We start from the raw sequence: 12,660 nt of genomic DNA on the forward strand, positions 1-12,660 counted from the left end.
CTCTGAAGCAAAAGAAAGGTTTTAAAGGTGGCCTAGAGCAGTGCTTCTTAACTTTAAATGTGCATTCCAATCACTGGGAGGTCTGTTTTATATTTAAGTATAATTGATTTACATTGTTGTGTTAATTTCTGCTCTCCAGCAAAGTGATTCCATTATACATATATATGTACATTTTAAATATTCTTTTATTATATTTGATCATAGGATATTGAATATAGTTCCCTGTGCTATACAGTGGGGTCTTGCTTATCTATGCTATGTATAATTGCTTACACCTCCTAACAACAACCTCTCACTCATCCTTCCCTCAACCTCCTCCCCCTTGGCAACCAAAAGTCTATTCTCAATTTCTGTAAGTCTGTTTCTATTTCATAAATAAATTCATTTGTGTCATATTTTAGATTCCACATATAAGTGATATCATAAAGTATTTGTCTTTCTCTTTCTGACTTACTTCACTTAGTATGATAATCTCTAGTTGCATCCATGTTGCCACAAATGGCATTATTCATTCTTTTTTATGGCTGAGTAGTATTCCATTGCATTAAATTTGCAGCACATCTTCTTTATCCATTCTTCTGTTAATGGATATTTAGGTTTTCTTCATGTTTTGGCTATTTTGAATAGTGCTGCTATGAACATAGTGAGGCGTGTATCTTTTTGAATTATAATTTTGTCTGGATATATACCTAGAAGTGAGAATCTTGGATCATATATTATCTATTTTTAGTTTTCTGAGGAGTCTCCATACTATTTTCCATAGTTGCTGCACTAACTTATATTCCCACCAACAGTGTAAGTTTCCCTTTTTTCCACACTGTCTCCAACCTTTGTTACTTGTAGACTTTTTAATATATAATTTTATTTATCTTTGGCTGTGCTGGGTCTTTATTGCTGAATGGGCTTTTCCCTAGTTGTGGTGCATGGGCTTCTCATTGTGGTGGCTTCTCTTATTGTGGAGCACAGACTCTAGGAAACAGGGGCTCAGTAGTTGCAGTTCCTCAGCTCTAGAGCACAGTCTTAGTTGCTCTTCAGCATGTGGGATCTTCCTGGATCAGGAACGGAAACTGTGTCTCCTGCATTGGCAGGCAGATTCTTTACCACTGAACCACCAGGGAAGCCATTGTAGACTTTTTAATGATGGTCATTCTGACTGGTGTGAGTTGGTACCTCACTGTGGTTTTGATTTGCATTTCTCTAGTAATGTGTGATGATGAGCATCTTTTCAGATGCCTAAGAGCCATCTGTATTTTTCCTTTGTAGAAATGTCTGTCTAGGTCTTTCTTCTGCTCATTTTTAGATTGGATTGTTTTGTTGTTGTTGTTGAGTTGTGTAAGCTGTTTGTATGCTTTGGAAATTAAGCCCTTGTTGGTCACATAATTTGCAAATATTTTCTCCCATTCTGTAGATTGTCTTTTCATTTGTTTATGGTTTCCTTTGCTGTGCAAAAGCTTGTAAGTTTGATTAAGTCCTATTTGTGTATTTTTATTTGTTTCTATTGCCTTAGGAGGCTGCCCTAAGAAAGCATTGGTATAATTTATATCAGAGGATATTTTGTCTGATCTCTTCTAGAAGTTTTATGGTGTCATGTCTTTAAGTCTTTAAGCCATTTTGAGTTTATTTTTGTGTATTGTGAGAGAGTGTGTTCTAAATTCATTGATTTACATGCAGCTGTCTTACCTTCTCAATACCATTTGTTGAAGAGACTTTTTCCCATTGTATATTCTTGCCAAGTGGGATTCATCCCAAGATCACAAGAGTGATTCAGCATATGCATATCAATCAGTGTGATGCATCACACCAACAAAAGAGGAAAACCACATGATCCTCTCAATAGATGCAGAAAAAAACATTTGACAAAGTTTCAACATCCATTTATTATAAAAACTCTTACCAAAGTGGACATAGAGGAAACATAACTCAACATAATCAAAGCTATGTGAGACAAACCCACAGCTAGTATAGTATTCAGTGGTGAAAAACATAAAGCCTTCCTGATAAAATATGGAACAAGATAAGGATGCCCACTCTCACCTATTTGACATAGTATTGGAAGTCCTAGACTTAGCTGTCAGACAAGAAAATGAAATAAACATCCAAATTGGAATGGAAGAAGTACAGTTGTCATTATATGCAAATAACATGATACTATACATAGAAAACCTTAAAGATCTCACACAAAAACTATTAGAGCTGATATAAATTATATAATTCACATTATAATAGAAATGAATTTAGCAAGGTATCAGGATACAAGATTAACATACAGAGATTGGTTACATTTCTTTACACTAACAGGAAGGGAATGTAAACAAACAGTACCTTTTAAAAATATACTCCAGAGATAAAATCTTAGGAATAGACCAAGTATTTTATTCCTAACCAAGGAGATGAAAGTTGTATACACTGAGAACTATGAAACATTAATAAAAGAAACTAGAGACAATTCAAAGAAATGGAAAGATATCCCATGCTATTGGTTTGGAAGAATTAATATTGTTAAAGTGGCCATACTACCCAAAGCAAACTACAGATTTAACATGATCTCTATTAAATTACCCATGAAATTTTTCACAGAACTAGAGAAAAATTCCTAAAATTCATAAGGAAGATTCAAAGATCCAGAATTGCCAAAGCAATCCTGAAGAAAAAGAACAAAGCAGGAGGTGTAATCATCCCAGATCAAACAAATACTACAAAGCTACAGTAATCAGAATGCCATGGTATTGGCATAAAAACAGACATACGGAACAGAATAGAGAGCCCAGAATTAAACTCACACCCCTATGGTCAATTAATCTTTGATAAAGGAGGCCAGAATACACAGTGGGAGATCTTGTTAAGGTGCAGATTCTGCTTTGCTAGGTATGTGAGGCTCTAAAGTTTTTTTTCTAGCAAACTGCTCTAACATGCTACAGCTGCTAGTTAGCCAACAACTAATTGAGTAGCTATGGTCTAACAATGCAGAGTAGAGTATATTATTAATTTCCTCATTCTGAGTGCTATTCATCTGTGAATGCAGTGTAATACACACATTTGTTGACTCATATGAAAGAATTTGATCACCTTTCCTAGACTCCTGGGCAGTAGTAGGGTTGTTTAAAATATACATGTATTTATTCATTTTGTTTTAGCAGTATTGTATAACCTCAAGAACATACACCTTATTACTAAGGTAAATATCTCATCATCATTCATTACTCAGGACAACCATTGAACCATTTTTGTTGGTAACTGGTGGTTACTTACAAAACTACTTCCTTTGCAATTGGTGTCAATTAGGCTTTAAATTTTATTGCAAAATTCACTATCTTCTGGCACTAAACTTATCTCCAAGGATGGCAATACCATACAGCTGCTGCTGCTGCTGCTAAGTCGCTTCAGTCGTGTCCGACTCTGTGCGACCCCATAGACAGCAGCCCACCAGGCTCTGCCGTCCCTGGGATTCTCCAGGCAAGAATACTGGAGTGGGTTGCCATTTCCTTCTCCAGTGCATGAAAGGGAAAAGTGAAAGTGAAGTCGCTCAGTTGTGTCTGACTCTTAGCGACCCCATGGACTGCAGCCTACCAGGCTTCTCCATCCATGGGAGTTTCCAGGCAAGAGTACTGGAGTGGGGTGCCATTGCCTTCTCCGTACCATACAGCAAGTGTTCACAAAATAGAAACTTTTGGAAATTACTTGATACTCTCTTCACTTCATATTCTTGGTTAATCATTGTATTGCCAAGACCAGATGATTATACTACCTAAATAGCTTGAAGTATTACACAGAGGGCTTGCCAGGTAGTGCAGTGGTAAAGAATCCACCTGCCAGTGCAGGAGATGAAATAGATGTAGGTTTGATCCCTGGGTCAGGAAGATTCCCTGGAGAAGGAAATGGCAATCTTCTGCAGTATTCTTCCCTGGAAAATTCCATGGACAGAGGAGCCTGGCAGGCTATATAGTCCATGGAATTGCAAAGAGTTGGACACCTGAGCACATAGCATATTACAGATGCTATAGATCTTAAAGACTGCTTTCACTAAGAAGCCTGCCTACTTTTCCTACCATCCACATCTACAACCACATCTATACCTAACTAATTGACCCCTTATGCTCAATTGTTTGAGCTACCCACATGCCTCCTCTCTTAATCTTAATATATTTCTTACTATAGAGGTTTTATGTGTTTTTTTCATCCATCATCAGCCCTAGTCCCAGCAGAGAGTCTAGAATATAGAGAAAAATCTAACAAGAATCTCTGAAGGATGGGATGGGCAAGATAGGGGTATGGGATTAAGAGATACAAGCTATTATGCATAAAATAGATATACAACTAGGATATATTGTATAGCACAAGAATTACAGCCATCTTCTTGTAATAACTTTTATTGGTGTTTAAGCTGTAAAAATACTGAATCACTATTCTGTACACCTGAAACTAATATAATATTGTAAATAAACTATACTTCAACTTTTGAAATCTGTTGAATATTTAGTAAATATAGAAAAAAATCTGTGCTTGATTTAGTACTGTCTGTCCTTATCTAGGTGAATTACATTGATGTTCACTTGGAATGAAGCCCAACAGGAGTTGTTTATCCCAATAACTTTATTTTGCAATTTGAAATGCTTTTCTGTAAGCGGAGATCATTAAAACTGACTTTTTCTATTAATATTTGAAATCTTTTTAAATGGTGTTTTAACCTGAATGATGTTAGTGGAGGGCATTCATAAACAAAATCTTTCACATGCTCTTAACCAAAAATAAAATAAAATAATCACATCTCAGCATATTCTAGATTTTAAAAGATTGTACTGAAGCAACTTTTAGTTGTCCTTTAGTGAACCTACATGCTTTTCTGATCCCCTTTATCTTTGCTCTCTCTCACATACATTCACACAAAATGTTGTGCTGAATGCTGACACAAGCTGTTCATGAAGATTGGGAGCAAAGAGTAAAGTGATCAACTATACCAGTTTGCCCAGGATGGCAAAGAATTTGCCTGCAATGAAAGAGATCCGGGTTCAATCCCTGAGTCGGGAAGATCCCCTGGAGAAGGGAAATGGCTACCCATTCCAATGTTCTTGCCTGGAGAATTCCATGGACAGAGGAGCCTAGTGGGCTACAGTTCATGGGATTGCAAAGATTTGGACACAACTGAGCAACTAACACATTCACTTTTACTAAGGGCTTCTTATGGGCTTCTCTGGTGGCTCAGACTGTAAAGAAATCTGCCTCCAATGCAGAAGACCTGGGTTCAATCCCTGGAGAAAGAATGTCCCCTGGAGAAGGAAATAGCAACCTACTCTAGTATTCTTGCCTGGAGAATTCCATGAACAGAGGAGCCTCATTGGCTACAGTCCATGAGGTCATAAAGAGTCAGACACGACTGAGTGACTTTCACTTTAATCACTTTAAGAGTTTCTTAGGATATGGGATTTCAGTGCTAGAACCAAGAGAGTCTTCGGCAAATTAGGATGGTTGCTCATAAGAGCCAAGGCTGGCTGAATCTGGGACCTAGCATTCTCTTATAATATCAACCTAGCTCCAACTTCCATAATAGCTTGGCCTGTTTAAGAAACTCACAATAACTGGGATAGCTGCCTTCTAAATCAAAAATAGAAATTCAACTTGGAAAGCTTTTCTGTCCAATCTACCCTTCCAATAGATTAATTTCTTGTGACTTTGTATTGGGATCATTGCTCTCAGAAGGTCAGCCACAGCAGAAAAATACCTCTTTAAAAAAAAAAAAAAAAGCTGGAAACTTATTTTCTGCTATTTATGAAGAACCAGATTCTATCCTTTTTTGTAATACCAGTCATGGCAGCCATCTGATGGTAATAATTTAACCATCTGCAACTGCAGTCATTTAGTAAACTGTTTGCAAAAAATAAGCCATAAAATGAAATGCAAATTGGATGAATTCAGAGGCACATATTTCTCTAATTAATATTGCTTCCTCAGGGAATTACAGGTTCCTTTTGGCAACATTCATTTTACTGAAATCTTCTCTGGAAATACCATTTAAAGAGTGGAACATTAAGTTTTTAGAAGGCAATATGATTTCTTCAAAAATGTCTCTGCCTTAAGTCACTATTTTCAAAACAGGGCTCTTTTAAGAGTGGAAGTTTAGGTATAGAGTCTGTTCTCAAAAGAGAAAAAAATAAAATAGAATGGCTTTCTAATGTCTAGTGGATGAAATTCAAAGTGCTTAATCTGGCTTTTCTTTGAAAAGAAGTCTGAAAATAACCACCCCCAAATCTTTTTCACCATTTCCCTAGACACTTTCTCCATTTCTTCCTGGTAGGTCAACAGTTCTTCAGATTCTACTGTGTCTTGTACATAGTATGCACTCAGTAAATAAAGATCAGATGGATTAATAAATGATGGAAAATAAATGGGGTCAAGCTTTTACTCATGAGTTGCTCCTTACACAGAATATGTTCCCTCTTCCTGTTTATGAACACTCATCTTTTTGACTAGAACTTCTCTTTTAGTTCTAACATGTTATAATTCAGCAAACTATTGTTCCGAGTGTTTGCATGTATGGTTTAAGCTATGTGCTTTTAAATATTTTCCTTCGTGCTTCTAGCAGCCATCTAGACCTAAAGCTCCTTGAGGGAAACATTCACAGTGAATGCTGCTGAATGTTTAGAATGTTTATCTCAGAACTTGTCGTGTTATCATTGTCAAGATGACAGATTATCTTTGATTCTTCCCATCTCATGTACTGCTGTGTTCCTCCTCTTTTTTCTAGCTTAAATATACTCCAAACTTGGTCTCTCCTTCCCAAAGGACTGCATATTGAAAATCTGTCTCTCTGTACTCTATTTTTTCCTATTCTACTTCCTAATCCAAATTCCTGTTTAAATATCCAATTGCCACCGTAAAAGTAGAAGAATTTGATTAAATCATAGAAATTCACAAAAAAGTTAATGGTAAAAAATGGAATTATTTTATTTTTTAAAAAGCCATTGTTAAACTAAATGCATCTCTATATAGTAAATGTTCAAGTACTGGGAATTGATAGCTTTCAAGCAGTTTGATGAGGTAGAAGAATAAATGTGTGTGTATGCACACTTTCCATAGGGAAACATATTTCTCTCTTGCCAATAGTAAACTCTGAAACATGAATAACAATAAGGATTAAGGAGTAGTGAGAGGACATGGATTGATAGTGGCTAGTAGTAAAGACGAATCTTAATTGAACCGGCAATTATCTGAATTGTTAGTGGCAAGTAGTAAGGTTTGCCATATTTTGGCTTTTATTAAAAAGTGAGAAATTTAAGGGAACAAAATAGTCACAGGAAGATCCTTTTTTCAGTTCTTGGGAGTGCTGTGCTGAGGTCAGAATAAAATCACTTAATTGCCTCCATTTTCTATGTCCCAAGTTCTGACAATTGGAATAGATGTCCTAAATGATGACCCTGAATCCCAATGTGGGCTGTAATGATGAGACAATGAGATAATGTGGGTGAACCCATTTTGTGCATTATAGCACACTGGAAATACAAAATAAGATTTTTTAATGCATATCTGTATCTAAAAATTAGCATTTCTTTGTAAAATTATTACTTGCTCTTTACAGAATTACTTAATGTGACTAGATAACTATGTTTTAAGAATGCTACAAAAAAATTTCCTTAAAAGATCAGAGGTCTGCCTAAATCACTTTCATTATTCCTTGTACTTCTGACATTTCATAATATATTGTAACATGAGTGAGGGAAATACTATTTCAATAATTAGACTCTTGAATAGGAAACATATGTAATTAATTTCTATTAGCATCCCACCTGAATTTTTCCAAGCAATTTAGTCTGGAAGCTATCTAGGTATTATGATCTAATCCAGGGAATGTTCATCAACATGGAAGTATAAATCAGTTTTAGTTGAGTCCTTCTCCATACCTGATCCTCCCTTCTCATTGGCCACTGTTTTCTACCACAATGAAATGGTCAGTCAAACCAGTAAGAACTAGGGCCAGAGAATTAGCTTCTGTCATTGGTACTCTGGAGGGAGTTGTTCACTGAGGGCTGGTATGCATTGTGATAACCAACAGCTAATGTGCTCAGAGCACAGAAGATCCTTGGTACTTGTGGAAATGAATGAATAGTGCTACGTTCTGCAAAAACAGATTCATTTCCTGTACAACTTTATGCACTTTGGGGATCCTCAGACTGAGATGGAACTTCATTATGGCTTAAGACAGACAGCCCATCATAGCATTCCTCTGAAAGACCACCCTTTGTCTGGTACTTAGAGGAATTTTCAAAATGGTTACTCCAGCTGGTATGGTATAGCTATTGACTATCAGGACAGATGATGGCCAGAACAGTGCGGTGGAGTCTTTGCTAGTTTTAGCTCTCTATTTCATGGCTCATGGGGTGTCCCCTCAAAACAGTGGTAAGAGAGGAGCTGAGAGATGGGAGGCACTCAAGGGGTAGCTGCTGATTTTCTGTGATTTGTAAGTTTCCATTTTAACAACCAGTGGAGCCTTGTGAAGGCACTTTGCCAGGGAACTTTCTATTGTGCTTTGGAGTAGGGAGATCACAAGAAAACATCAAATGAATCTGATTCCGTTGATAGGTCTGGCTAAAGAATTGGGATGGGGTGTGTGTCCATCTTAAGAAAATAGCATATGAATACTCTTCGTGGCCTTTTTTAGTTTTGTGTATTTCTTCTGCTGCATGAAAAATATAGTACATGTACAGTATATTCTCATCTATTAGACATGATACAGCCAGGTTTTTTGTTCTTTCGTTGTCCAGTTCTGTATTGTGCTATGCTTAGTCACTCAACTTAAATCAACCAAAACCTAACTCCCACTCCCCACTACTCTGTGAGATGCAGCATGCTCCAGTCTTTCGGGAACTGAGTTTTGAATCTCCTGAGTGTCCATACAGTTGACCCTTGAACAACATCTGGGGCACTATCATCTCCGCAGTTAAAAATTCACATCCTGCTCTCTCTGCCTCATAAACAAAGGAATTGATAAATGACTCACCCAAGGGCAGGGAGCTGAAACAGTTTCGGTAGAATCAGGACTCACTCTAATTCTTTTGAGTCCACATACTGTGATCTCTAAATGAACATCAGCCTTTCCCCACACTTAATTTGAAGATCTGTAAAATGAAAATACAGGTACTGTCTTTACTGAAAAAAAAAATCCTATATAATGGACCCACGCAGTAGAAGCCCTGTTGTTCAAGGGTCAACTATATACTGATCCCATGTTTCTGGATATAATAGTCAGCCTTTTATTAGAAAAGCAGGGTAGTATTTGGGTGACTAAAAACATTAGATTTTTTTCAAAGGGACCGATTTTTTTATTGATTTCTCTCTTTATACACACACACACACACACACACACACACACACACAGACACATATACACACACACAATACACACAGTACTTATAGTGACTCTTATTCTAGCTCCAGTTTTCAGAATCATCATCTATGAAATATGGTACTTGGACAAATTCATTGCTATTTATCTTCTAAGTTCTGTGGTTCTCTGTATTATGGTAAAATATTAACTTTTCATCAACTAAGAAATAAAGTTCTTCTCCAGCTTAGTACATTGTGAGGAAGCTGTAATGCCTTATTCCCCTCCCCTTTCTATCTGGTATGTGTGTGTGTGTTTTAGGAAAAAACTACCATTTACCAAAGAGGCAATTCATTCTGAAAATTCATTAGTGTTCTTTGCTCAATGTAATGAAACTCAATGTTTTATATTGTTCAAACAAGGACTGAGTTATAGCTATGTTATTTTGATATGGTCTTATGGGGATATTATGACATTTTTGTTTCACAAATCTATAGGAAGATTCAAAGGGCTCATTATTTGGAGCTCAGTAGAGTCTTGGTTAGCAGTTCCCTTTATATAGCAGTGTATTAACCTAGCATATTAATGTACAGTTCATAGATTTTTACCTCTCTCTTTTCATTTTATTTATATTCTTGAATGTCTACTCCCGATTATAATTATATCCCTAAATCTCAGGATCATAATGCATGCCAATTGCTTCACTGTAAATCAAATCTACAAAAGCCAGTTTTACTTAAGGACAGTTTTATAGCTTGGAAAATACCTTCCTGAGAGTATTTAGACTGCACAAAATGGGACAACAGGTAATGGTTGGTGTTTTGAGTTTTTTAAATTTTTTTCTGAGTTTTTTTCTGCTGTGATTTAATTGGTAGATAGAATACCTTATAACAATTATCTCTATAAACAAGCCAGGAGGGGAAAAAGAGGGGAAAGAGGAAGATAAAAACAATAAGCTTATTATTTCCTCAAGAGTTCCTTTAAAATGAGTCAACTGGAGGATAGCTTTCCTGGAACCGGTGAGAGATTCCATAACCCTTTGAAGCAACTCTGCATACCACGTCTTAACCTTCCAGTGGAAACAAAGCAATGCAGCTGGACTGGCGAAGGAGCTGAAGTTCAACCCAGTATAATACCTGCCTCTACATTAGCAGATGCTTCCTTACTGGGGTTTCATTTATCCATTCTGTGAATATCTATTGTAGAACAAGATAGCTGGTCTCCCTGTCCACTTTTGTCAGCTGAGATGCATTTGGAAACATGTGGAGCCCTGAAACCCGCAAGAAATTCAGAGGTAGGATGATTTCCTTACCACACTGAGTTCACGTTTTACAATACCTTTTTTTTTTTTAATCCCAAATGGCTGGAATGGTGATTTAATAAGATATATTTGTTTATTTAAGAATTATTTACTGAGACCTCCTATGTATTTGGCAATATCAGGAATAAAATATTATCCCTAACTTGAAAATCACAGTATGGATAGATGTGATAGTTAATTTTGTCTCAACTTGGTATGCTCATGGTTGGTGGAACATTATTTTTGAGGATGTCTGCGAGGACATTTCTGCATAAGATTAATGTTTGCATTGGTAGACTGTGTAAAGTAGAGGCTGTCCTCAATGTGGGTAGGTCTCATACAAACCATTGGAAGCTGAATAGAACAAAAAGCTGAGTAAGAGTTTGTCTCTTTCTATCTGATTGTCTTCACACCGGGACATTGGTGTTTTCCAGCATTCAGACTAATAGTTATATCATTGGCTTTCCTGGTTCTCAGGCACTTGTCTCAGACTGGAACTAAATCTTCAGCCCTTTTGGGTTTCCAAGTGCAGATCACAGATCATGGGACTTCTTAGCTTCTATAATTAAATGATAGATAATTGTAATTATCTATCTCTATCTTATTCATTCTGTTTCTCTAGGGAACACGGACTAATATAATGGAGAAGTATGCTGTACACAATCTTAACCCTACATCAATTATTATTTGTGAGTCATGCGATAATAGAGTGACTTTGGGAATGCATAAATGGACATGAATGCATTATTTGAGGGGTCAGTAAGGGAAAGATTCATGGAAGAGATAATATTGAGCTGGCTCTTTTCATTTTTCCAAGCAGAGAAGGTAGGATATTATGTTCCAGGGACTGGAAAGAGCAGGCAAAAAAATGTGAGTCGTTCACTATCAATTTCTTCAAAGAATGGTGTGAGTTTCAGAATGGCTTGATTTTATACCATATAAGGAGCTTCAGAAAGATGCATGGGCATTTGCAAAGTAAAAAGACTGTATCATATTCCATAAGGAAAGCAAGTCATGCTTGAACCTCATCAAATCAGACCTACTTTTTAGGAAACTGACCATCGTTGCTTGGTTGATAATTTACCTGTAATGAATGATCTTCTTACAAGTTTCTGGGATTTCTATCCTCTCCTATAAAATATTTCTCAACTTTCCTTTATGCCACTGTCTCTACAATAGCTTAGACTACTAGAATTCTTTTACCTGGATAACTGTAAGTGCATTCTACCTCTGCAAACATCTTAATTTCAACTTTGAGAGACCCTAAGGAGTGGACCTAGTTGAGCTCTTCTGGACTTCTGACCAACAGAAAGTGTGAGAGAATAGTTTTGTATAGTTTCAAGCCACTATATTTTTTTTTACAACAGTAAAGATCTAATTCACTACCACCTGGTTTTACACAGGAGAATAAATTGTTCAGTCTGTGTTTTTAATGATAATGTAATTCTCAAGGGGAACATGAAGGAATACAGCGGAAGTCAAAGCCAGTGGTAACAGGATTTTGAAACTTTTTCTTTTTTGGTCATACCACATGATATGTGGGATCTTAGTTCCCCAACCAGGGATTGAACGCATGCCCCCTGAAGTGGAAGTGTAGAATCTCAACTGCTAGACCACCAGGGAAGTCCTGACACTATTTTTTTTTTTTTTTATCTCTCTCTCTCTTTTTCTTTTTAATGTTTTTGCCATACCATACAGCATGTGGGATCTGGTAACACTATTCTGGATTAAGATGGTGACACTAAGAGACATAGAAAAGTGTTTGGGCTTGATCAATGGGAACTGAGAGCTTCCAAGTTGGTGATGGATCAGATATTCAAGGAAAGGGAAAGTGATAGGTCCACAGTTAGTCTTAGGTATCAGGCTTTTGGAACTGGTGTATGCTGTTTTCAACCAAGGAAAAAGGAGTAAGTACTTGAGAGAGAACAGGCTGAGAGGAAAAGGTTTTCTGCCATTCAACTATCTATATAAAAAATATACATAGGTAAAGTATATATATGCTTTATATATGCATATATAAATATACTACATATTCTTATATAAACAT

At 36.6% G+C, this 12,660-nt stretch overlaps 1 long non-coding RNA gene across 1 annotated transcript in view; it reads left to right on the forward strand.

Moving 5' to 3' along the window:
- Nucleotides 1-12,660, forward strand: part of LOC145535150 (uncharacterized) — a 472,362-nt gene that overhangs the window by 286,412 nt on the left and 173,290 nt on the right. Inside the window, exon 9 of the long non-coding RNA XR_014075314.1 lies at nucleotides 10,519-10,607. This is a non-coding gene — a long non-coding RNA (uncharacterized LOC145535150). The remainder of the gene's footprint in view (nucleotides 1-10,518; nucleotides 10,608-12,660) is intronic.

The sequence above is a fragment of the Giraffa tippelskirchi genome, chromosome 2, assembly GCF_054371585.1.
Source record: "Giraffa tippelskirchi isolate mGirTip1 chromosome 2, T2T-mGirTip1v1.2.pri, whole genome shotgun sequence".
Taxonomy (NCBI): domain Eukaryota; kingdom Metazoa; phylum Chordata; class Mammalia; order Artiodactyla; family Giraffidae; genus Giraffa; species Giraffa tippelskirchi.